The following is an 11,852-nucleotide window of genomic DNA, read 5'->3' as shown; positions in this document are numbered from 1 at the left end:
TTACCAGCCCAAATTTGTCCGTTTCCTTACTGAACACATTCAATTGAAATTAAAACAATAACCAATAGAATCTATGGATTAATACATACGAAAAGACTTCTTTCTTAAATGAAATTCCTTGACTCACATCCTATTCCTATTTGGGTTAAAAGTCAGATGATATGAGACAATTGACAACGTCCAGGTGAAAGACTCACACCTTCCTAATTAACGAGGAAAGTTCTTAGGATTCTGGTAGAATAAACTCATCTATTCCCCTGCAATGTTCAAAGGACAGAGTGGTTTCCAATGGTACTCCATGTCAATAAGAGCTGAGTCAATCAAAATAGTTTTGCCTTTGCTTGTTCAATAATATCTCCTACTTTAATCTATTCGAGTTTTTTATCTTTTACCTATTAATGTTTTTACTAAAGGGTTATGTTTTTCTTTTTATTATTATTATTTCAGCTGCGCTGTATTTGATTCTGTTTGGATTAGGATTTATTTCAGATATTTTTATTTGTTTATAATAACAATAATTAGTAAGGAAATGATGAAAATCTTAACATCTATAATAATTATAACATGATACCAGTAATACCTCAATATGTATCTTTGCTATTGTATATATTGTATTTATGTATATATTTTTATATATGTTGGACAATTCTTCATTAAGGTACTAATAATTAGTGACATATATTGTCAATGCCAAATTAATTTATATCTCTTAGTAAATATTACACCCAACTATTTTTATTCTATCAAATTTTCATAGGTCGCTACTCCTGCAATATCTCGAACCTTATTCAAACTTAACTTCATAATCTATCAGGCATCAGCACCCGATAAAAGAGGAAAATTGGGCGTGGCGTTAACGGTGCTGATATAATTTAAATCTAGCTCCCTTTTTATTCCAATACGCAGATTCGCCCTATCCAAAAAAAAAAATTATTGAAATTCTTCCTTGGTTTTTTTTTTTTTTCCAAAACACTTCAACAGTCCTGACTAAAGATTTAATTTTATTTATTTTAAACCTTAGCTACAAAAGGACACTATATTGTCTTGTCTTACGTAACCCAGAAGTAAAAATAAAGAACAATTTTTATCGTGGCGATTCAAAATATTTCATTTACTTCAGATAAGTGCTACAGAAGTGCACATCATTCTTTTCCTCTCAAAATAAAAAACTTCCAAAAGAAAGGGAAATCATAAATCTTTTGGAACAAAAAAGTTTTAAACTTGGGATAATTCTGCATGAATAGCAACGTTTGTATAAGAGACTTTTACGCCTTTCCTATCAACGACAAAAGTTCTTGGGAATTCAACAAAATAAGTAAATTCTTTCAAACGCAATGGACATGGACCAGAATGTTTGCAACAGCTACTCAACGTTAATATGAATTATGACACATAAAGTACTCTTTTATTTTATTTTATTTTGTTAAATCTTTGTGTACTTGGGTTTGGGTGATTTTTTTTTTCACTTCATCCACTTTCTTCTAACGAGAATTCAATACTTATTTTTGCTTAACATGATTTATTTTTATTCTTATTTTCAATTCAGAGGAGGTTTTATTTTGGAAAGTTTTGTATACGATAAAAATAATAATATATGTAATAATGATAGTGATAAGAATGTTGATAATATCAATGACCCCAAACAGAATTAATTATAATGAATATCATAGTATCAATAATATAAAATATTGATCTCTTTAATTATTATTATTATTATCATTATTATTATTATTATTATTATTATTATCATTATTATTATTAGACCACAGTGAAGCTCTAACTAGATAGCTAGCTATTGTAAGTATTCTTTACAAAACAAAATAGAAAATTCCAGCAATCCATTTGTCTGAGAGGAAATAAAGAACTGAAAATACTTACTTTATAGATATAGAAAACATACCTATTTCAATATATTTGATTTTCTTTATACAAATAAGAATGAAACGGAAAGAAGACAGGATCAGAACTTTATGAATAGGAGCGGTACATATGAACTAAATATGTTTATTTACTAAGAATTTTAATGTATTTTGATGATTATTTCCTGTAAATTAATGACAGAAAATCCTTTGGTAATGAGTACAATTATTATGGTTGGATGAAATTGACTTAAAGATATTTTCACAATTAAATGTTCCTAAAACTAAACAGTGAACAAATCTTTCCAAAAACCCTTCATAGAAAAAATAAAAAATTAATCTACCACGCGATAAGCATTTCATCTTTTTACTACAAATATGAGATTCAGCCTCCTCCTGGGAAGTGATCATCTCTAAAGCCCCTATTACACTCATCCGGTTTCCTACGGCGCCGTCGGTCGCGACGCTAGAATATGTTCAAACCGGAGTGTGTGATAGCAAATCGGACGTATGAAAGCTCACCCACGGCTGGTCGGATGAACTTTCGCCAGTACTAAAGTTGGCCGTACGGTCTTAGTACCTCAGGACTGAGGACGTAGCGTGTAATTGCTCACCATATGGTATGACATCAGTCTGAGTAGCTGAAGCAGTGTTGCCAGATGGTCACTGAATAATTTCTGAGGATTTTGCAATAAAATTTCTGGATATTACCAAAAATTACTGACAATTCTATTTATCATGAATTGATTATACCAAAGGAAATAAGAAAAAAATCAATTGTTCATTAAGAGTTATTAACTATTTATTTCTTTTTTATATGAATTTAAAGGAAAATTCAATAATACTTAGGCCTATGCATCAAATTAGAATTTTCATGAAAATATAAAAAAACTACAATATTAATAACATACTTCAAACTAAAATATTTAAATGATTGGCAATTTCCTTTGATATATTAAATGAATTGTAATTTATTTGACTCAATACAAAAAATAAACGTAACTTCATTAATATTGGCTTAAAAATATATATATATATATATATATATATATATATATATATATATATATATATATATATATATATATATATATATATATATATATATATATATATATATATATATATATCATGAAACCGTGATATTCACTTAAACAAAAAAATGGGCTATGCCTAGGCCTACATCAGTTGTTTTTTTGGACTGATTTCAACAAGTAATTCAATATTTCTTCTAAATGGTGAATAACAGATTTAATCAAGTGTAGCTATGTATGAAATCACAGCAGAATGACAGAATCTTACCGTAAGATAGTTAATCAGGCGACAAGTCAACAAACTTAGAACACTGAAGTTCAAATCAGAGTGAACATGGCGAAAGTGACTGTCAATATGGGTACCTTTCGAAAAGTCGGATCGATATTGTGCCACTGAAATCTATATGGAAAAACATACGTGTAGCCTACATGCTTGAAACGGTTTAGAACATAATCTCTCTCTGTGTCCCATGACCATGTGACGTCTAAAACGTGTCTGGATTATGAACAGGCAATCTCTCTCTCTCTCTCTCTCTCTCTCTCTCTCTCTCTCTCTCTCTCTCTCTCTCTCTCTCTATTTTCATTCCATTTCCGTAGAAATGTTTAGAAGTTTATGATTTATATTTTTTCCCACATTTCTGTATATATTTATAAAATTTTGGGCAATAACTGACAAATCATTACAAATTTCAGAAGATTCTGCCTTGATTTCTTAGATTCTGACAATAGTTGCATATTTCAGAAGATATCCAGAAATTTCTGATAATCTGGGCTGCAGGACGCTCGTGTTGACTATTTACTTCTCTCATGCAAGTGTCCTTTTTTTTTCTATTAAAGGTGATACCTGACTTAAGAGGTCCAAATATGTGTCATGATCCATTCGCATGTAGTTAAACCAGTCATCTTTTTCCAGTGGAAGTTCCTTCATTAAGTTAACATGAGAGTATTTTTGTCGTTTATGCAGCCATTGTTTGAACCAAATCTTCATTTTTCTTGTTTTCACCTTCAAGTAGAACGCTAGAGCAATAGGAACGAGAAGGTCGTCGAAATAAGACATGTCACTCCTCCACCACAAACAGTGCCACACTGACCCACTTGCCTCCGGCCGTTCAAATACGTGTAATAGCTCTAGCAGTAAGCCAGAATTTTCTTACAGCGCCTATGGCCAGGTTGGCCATAGGAAACCGGATACGTGTAATAGGGGCTTAAAGCCCCTATTACACTTGTCCGGTTTCCTACGGCGCCGTTGGTCTCGACGCTAGCATATGTTCAAACCAGTGTGTGTGATAGCAAATCGGCCGCATGGAAGCTCATCCACGGCCGGCTGGATGAACTTTCGCCAGTACTAAAGTTAGCCGTACGGTCTTAGTACGTTAGGACTGAGGACGTAGCGTGTAATTGCTCACCATATGGTATGACATCAGTCTGAGTGGCTGAAGCAGTGTTGCCAGATGGTCACTGAATAATTTCTGAGGAATTTGCAATAAAATTTCTGGATATTACCAAATATTTCTGACCATTCTATTTACCATGAATTGATTATGCCAAAGGAAATAAGAAAAAAATCAATGTACATTAAGAGTGATTAACTATTTATTTCTTTTCTTATATGAATTTGAAGCAGAATTCAAAAATACTTAAGCCTATGCATCAAACTAGAATTTTCATGAAAATAGAAAAAACTACGATATTAATAAAATACTACAAACTAAAATATGTAAATTATTGGCAATTTCCTTTGACATATTAAATGAATTGTAATTTATGTGATTGAATACAAAAAAATAAACGTAACTTCTATAATATTGGCTTAATCATATATATATATATATATATATATATATATATATATATATATATATATATATATATATATATATATATATATATATATATATATATATATATACACACACACACACACACACACACACACATATATATATATATATATATATATATATATATATATATATATATATATATATATATATATATATATATATATATATATATATATATATATATATACACACACACACACATATATATATATATATATATATATATATATATATATATATATATATATATATATATATATATATACATACATATATATATATGTATTTTTGGGCTCAAGCCATGTCGTCCTGATGGAAGTTCCTATAGGGTAGCTTCCTAGGGTATATTACAACTACGGCGATATTCCCAGAAATTTACCTTAAGGTACCCAGAATTCTAACTCCTGGAGCGAATATCCCTAATGAAAGGGATATCGCGACATATCAGAGGACGTATTCTTGACACGCCACATGGCAATCTGCACCCCAAACAGAGATTACGTATCGAGGGGTCAATTGGCAAGAAACGAAAACGGGAAAGAAAAAGGGGGAGCCGCTCCCAAGGCTCCCTATTCTCCAGTTTCGTAAGCGTGCCTGGCGCCAATCCTGGCGCCATCTGTATTCCTTTTTGCGTAGCTTAACAACTCGGTGTTTTTTCCTGTGTTTCTCGCAAATCTTGGATTTATTCAGCTTTTCATGGCTTCTCCAACTTCGTCGGCCTCTGATAAGTTGAGTACTATGTCTTTTATGTATAAATGTAGGCTCTTGGTAAATATTTAAGTGATTAATAGGATTAATCTTTGTTACAAGAGCCGTAGCCTACCGGAGGCGTCATGGACGCTGTCGCTCGCTAGGTATGAGTTTTAGTTAGCCAGAGCGACATTCCCGGTTGTTTTGCTTTAATAAATTTTAGCTATTTAGCGTTACATAGGATTTCCTTTCGTGCTTTAGTATTATTTTGGCGAAGTATTCACCAACTCTGGCCTACGCTAGGCCATGTAGCCTAGTCGTTTGGTCCTAGTACTTCCTGCATGATTTTGGTTTTTCCGAGTGTATTATAATTTTATTGAAGCTTTAGGCTGTTTTTTATACATTTAAGATTATGTTGAATATTTCCAAGATAATATACGTGTGAGTTTCGGTGATTTAGGTAATCGATTCTCTTGGTGCCTAGGCTAAGTTGCTTATGGAGCCTTAGTATACTTTCTCATACTCCCCGGTTGCTTTCTTTTCTTCGGAGAAGGTATGCAATCCCTTTCCCTCTGTTTAAGCCTTGGGCTTATCCCTAAGTGGTTTATCTGAATTAACTTTCGATTAAACTATACTGGGGTGTTACTGTACCTTCCTGTTCCAGTAAGTCTGGTTTCAGAGAGGGACAGAACAACAGAGTTTTTAGTCTGAGTCTGTGTTTGTCTGGCTTGGGGTAGAGTCTCCCTCGCTGGCCTGACACAGACATAGGAGGCTTAGCCTCCTTAGGTCACTACCAAAGGTTTCTGTATGAGATGATTCCTTCTTTTGTGATCTAGCAGACTAGTCCTTGTTGCTGTTCTCGGGGGATGATAAGATCCTTTCCCTGGGAGTAGCAACACCTTCCTTGCTTTGGTTCTTTGGGACCTGGCAAGTATTGCTGGCCTCCCTCCTTGGATCTCCCTTAGGCTAAGATGAGTTTTCTTGGCTGCGGGTGATCCTTCACTAAAGCAAGGTTGGTAGGACCCTCTTTTGTCCCTTCCCCCTCTATCTCCGTAATGGCCTAGCCATTACAGTACTGTACGTCATTCTACATCTGGACCTAGGATAGGTTAGGATGCGGAATTGACTCAGTCCCTTGCCGGCCGGCAAGGGTCTTCTGCTTTGAGTGCTGCCTGGACCTCCCTTGGTCCCTCATCCATGCCTGCCTGTAGAGCCAGAGGGCATTGGTCAGGAAGCCTGAATTAGATTCTCCCCTTCCTTATATGCACTCTTTCGGATTGCCGGGCTTGGAGGTAGTTTACGCTCTTACCCTGGCATCCATTCTGTTTTTTTCTAGTGCTGTACCCGACCCGGCTGCCGGACATGGATTATGTAGGAGACACGCAGCATGCGCTGTCTCCAAAGGTGAGTTTCGGTATTGGGACCCCCAGGTATGTACCGTGTGCTCTAACCTGATTACTGAAGCTTTTGATTCCCCTAGGACAGCGTAATCAAGGGATATAGCAAGGGGGAAGCTTCGCACCTGGGTAAGGGGCTTCCAGAAGAACACCTCTGGACCTTATCTTCCAAGTGAGAAGATGAGGGCTTACCTTTTCCCTAGGGCATCAGCTGATGCAGTGATTCCCCAGCCTCAAGAGGAGATCCCCCTAGTTCAGATCCAGGTGGATGCTGAAGTGGCGGTCGCCATGCAAGACATCCAGTTGGGCGACAGGATGTCAGACGTGTCCGAGCGTCTGGAGGAAGACCTCCTGGCAGGAGGCCAGGATGAAGATCAAGCCCCAGACATTGTAGAGGAAGAAGCCGACGAGGTGTCGGCTGCTCCGGTTCTGATCCCTGAACCTATTCCCTCAACATCGTCCGCTCTCCCAGTAGAGCTGGGACAGGCCCTCTCCTCCATTGTTGGAATGATCCAACAAATGCAGAAGGAGAATATGGAGAAGGCGGCTGCAATGGAACTGCGGATGCAGGAGCTTGCAGCATCACGTGGGCCCCAGAAAAGGCTCAATGTGAAAGACCTTCCCTTGTGCTCAGATGCTAACCCGTGGAGATATGCCGAGCACATGCCGATGACGACTGGAAAGATCGTCATGTCGGATAAGCTGGGTTCAGTTCCCCTTGAGGAAGTGGAATTCTGGCCCAGCAAAGGGTCATATCCGGACTGTTATGTCCGGTTGAGGAAGGAACCAGCTTCAAAGGAGAAGACAGACCCGAAGGAGGTCATAGTGATGGACCATGCTAAGGCTCAAGCTCTGGTTTCATCTTCGATGAAAGAGAGGGGCTTCACAAACTCAAAAGTTACTGCATTGAGTAAAAAGCTCCCTTCCTTTGTGTCCTCTCCTGCTAGAGCCTTTCCCTTTTTGCAGAAAGGGTTTGCGGCTGTATTAAAAGCAGTCGAGGGTGGCAAGCCTTGCCCCTCCCTGGAGGAGTGTAAACCCTTGTCGCTGGCCCTACCCATGGACCACAAGGACTGGAAGGACGTCCATCTTACCTTCTCAGTCGGGAAGTTGGAGGCTGATATTGCCGGACGTCAGTTCGGTGAGAACCTCCCTAAGCTGTCTGACTTTCTTTTGCGGAGAGAGCTCGAGACAAAAGAAAGACTGGCTGGCTCAATGTCTCTTCAGAACACTCTTGAGACGATGGCAAGTGACCCCAAGGTCCATGAAATGTTCATGGTAGTGGCCAAGATTCATCTGGCCACAGTGACGAAGGATCTTTACAGCTTCGTTAGGGCGAGGAGAGCTTGTAGGGAGTTCGTGTTCACCTCGGCTACGGTGAGGCACGAGCCAAGGAAACTAATCTCCTCCAACATTTGGGGCAAAGACCTTTTCCCTAGCGAATTGGTCAAAGAAATTGTGGATAAGGCCGCCACGGATAATAGAAATCTTCTCCAAAAGTGGGGCCTGTCTATCAAGAGAAAGTCTTCCCCGGATGAGGGTCCCCAACCGAAGAGGAAGACTAAAAGGCCTAGGCTACCGTCTCGGCCAGCCAAGCCAGTTGAACAGTAACAGCAACAGCAGTTGCCGATGCCTTCAGTGCCCCAGATGGTGGCACAAACCCCGACCACTTTCCATTGGGTACCCCAGGCCGTGTCGACACAGTCCACGGTGTTCACCCCAACGTTTGAAGGGCAGTCTACTTCCTTTCGAGCAAAGCCTAGAGGAGCAGCCAGAGGCTAGTCTAGGCGCCCCTCAAGGGGAAGGGGATTCAGGGGCGGTCGCGGTCGGGGAGGCAAGACCTCAGGACGGCAGTCCAAGTGAGATGATGCCAGTAGGAGGGAGACTTCAGAATTTTCAGGATCGGTGGACCTTCGATCCCTGGGGCCACAGCCTACTCAAGAACGGACTGGGCTGGAGCTGGTACAGCACTCCACCCCCGTGCCCTCGGTTTTTTCCAACACTCCACCCCCGTTCTGGAGGAGTACGTTCAAGAACTGTTGGAGAAAAATGTGATCCGAAGGGTGAAGTCCATCAAATTCCAAGGGAGGCTGTTTTGTGTTCCTAAGAAAGACTCGGAAAAGCTCAGAGTCATTCTGGACTTGTCGCCACTCAACAAGTTCATAGTGAACTGCAAATTCAAGATGCTAACACTGCAACACATAAGGACCTTACTGCCCAAGAGGGCATATTCTGTCTCCACAGACTTCTCAGACGCCTATTGGCACGTTCCAATCAACCGTCGACTCTCCCCCTACCTAGGGTTCAAGCTACAACGAAGACTATACGCCTTCAGAGCCATGCCATTCGGGCTAAATATAGCCCCAAGGATTTTCACGAAGCTTGCAAGCGTAGCTCTCAAACAATTACGCCTAAAGGGAATTCAGGTAGTAGCCTACCTGGACGACTGGCTGGTGTGGGCAGCATCCGAGACAGAATGCTTGCAAGCTTCCAGTCAAGTGATCCAGTTCCTAGAGTATCTAGGCTTCAAGATCAACAGAAAAAAGTCTCGACTTTCTCCATCTCAAAAGTTCCAGTGGCTGGGAATCCACTGGGACTTAATGTCACATCATTTCTCCATCCCGGCGAAGAAAAGGAAGGAGATAGCGGGTTCTGTTAAGAGACTTCTAGATTCCGAAAGGATATCAAGACGCGAACAGGAGAGGGTACTGGGCTCTCTCCAGTTTGCTTCGGTGACAGACACAATGCTAAGAGCACAGCTAAAGGATGCAACCGGAGTTTGGAGAAGTTATGCATCAAACGCGCGAAGAGATCTGAGAAGACCAGTTCCGCTTCGGCTATGTACTCTTCGCAGGCCTTGGTCCCAAGCCAGACATCTAAAGAAGTCGGTTCTTCTTCAGCCACCTCCCCCGTCGGTGACGATTCACTCAGACACCTCGAAGGAGGGACGGGGAGGTCACTCATCGGAAAAAAGTCCAGGGGACTTGCTCCAAGCTATTCTAGACCTTTCACATAAACTTTCTAGAAGCTATGGCAGTGTTCCTTACCTTAAAGAAAGTCTCCCCGCGTCACTCGATCCACATAAGGTTGGTGATGGACAGCGAGGTAGTTGTGAGATGCTTGAATCGACAAGGATCAAGGTCACCACCTCTCAACCAGGTGATGTTGGCCATCTTCCGATTGGCGGAAAAGAAGAAGTGGTACCTGTCGGCAGTTCACCTTCAAGGAGTCCGCAATGTGACAGCGGACGCTCTATCCAGGTTCACACCAATAGAGTCGGAATGGTCCTCAGACGCAGGATCATTCTCCTTCATTCTGAACAAGTCCCAGAACTGCAGATAGACCTCTTTGCGACGAAAGACAACAAGAAGTTGCCCCTGTACGTGTCCCCGTACGAGGACCCCTTAGCGGAAGCAGTGGACGCGATATCCCTCGACTGGAACAGATGGTCCAGGATTTATCTGTTCCCTCCTCACAACCTTCTGTTGAAGGTCATCAACAACTGAGATCCTTCAAGGGGGTAGCGGCAATAGTGACCCACAAGTGGTCGAACAGCGTGTGGTTCCCCCTGGCATTGGAACTACGACTGAAGTTTCTACCGCTACCAGATCCAGTTCTGACCCAGCGAGTCCGGAAGTCTTCTGTCTGCGCTTCATTACAGAAAACCCGGATCCTGCAGCTCATGATTTTCTCTCCCTAGCGGTGAGAAAGCGTTTCGGGATTTCGGAAGCCAGCATAGACTTCTTAGAGGAAAATAAGTGCAAATCTATTAGAAGGCAATAAAGTTCTGAAAGCCTACGCTAGGCTCAGACCTTCAGCACCACCAAAGCCCATTTCATGGTCTTTAGACAAAGTTCTTCATTTCGCTTCTCTGTGGAGCAATGAGGAGGGTGCGTTAATGGATTTGACCCAAAAAGTTATTTTCCTATTTCCACTCGCGTCCGGGGCCAGGGTTAGTGAGATTGTAGCCCTCTCGAGAGAGGAAGGTCGTGTTCAGTTCCCGGATGGGGAGAACTGAACCTGTTTCCGGATCCTTTGTTTCTCACCAAGAATGAGTTACCCACCAATAGGTGGGGTCCCTGGAGAATCTGCCCTCTGAAAGGAGATGCATCTCTATGTCCAGTAGAATGCCTAAAGGTCTATCTTCATAGATCTTCAGACTTCTAGGGTGGTCAACTATTCAGGGGAGAAACATTAGGCTCAAATTTATCACTGAATCAACTCAGGGCGAAAATCGCATATTTTATTCGCAGAGCGGATCCTGACAGTACACCCGCAGGTCATGATCCGAGGAAAGTTGCTTCATCCTTAAATTTCCTTAATTGTATGGATTTTGAACATCTCCGTTCATACACTGGCTGGAAGTCTTCCAGAGTGTTCTTTCGCCACTATGCAAAGCAAGTGGAGCAACTAAAGAGTTCTGTGGTAGCAGTGGGTTGCGTCGTTAACCCTGCTGTTTAACTCTGCGAGGAACAGTGGTTTTAATTGGGACAATTAATTCTAGGGTGAGTGTGTAGTTACATTCTGTGCTACAAACTAAGTGAGGGCACTGAGGTGCCCACGTTGACTGTTCCACTTCCAAAGGTGAACCTAGCATAAGTGCACACATGTGTGCCGAGCGTTTCTAACGCTAATGTAACTGATTAGTAATACAGACTTTTCTGACCTTCATACCTCGGTATGTTAAAAGTGGCACAAATGTTTTTCTTTCAGATAAACAAGTTTCTGTTTACTATCAGACTTATGCTTATAGTTTTGGTTATCCTCTTCTTATATATATATATATATATATATATATATATATATATATATATATATATATATATATATATATATATATATATATATATATAGAATTGTTGTTAACCTGGTTAGTTGAAAAGATGTATAACGGTAACATCTTAGGTCTCTAGGTCTAGTCGACCGGGAAAAATTACCTCCGGGGAGTACGGCACGTTCTGAGAATCCACAGATACAGTAATGCTCTGGTAAACTTCCATCAGGACGACATGGCTTGAGCCCAAAAAACGG

The sequence above is a fragment of the Palaemon carinicauda genome, chromosome 14 (genome assembly GCF_036898095.1).
Source record: "Palaemon carinicauda isolate YSFRI2023 chromosome 14, ASM3689809v2, whole genome shotgun sequence".
Lineage (NCBI taxonomy): Eukaryota > Metazoa > Arthropoda > Malacostraca > Decapoda > Palaemonidae > Palaemon > Palaemon carinicauda.
This window is presented reverse-complemented; position numbering follows the sequence as displayed.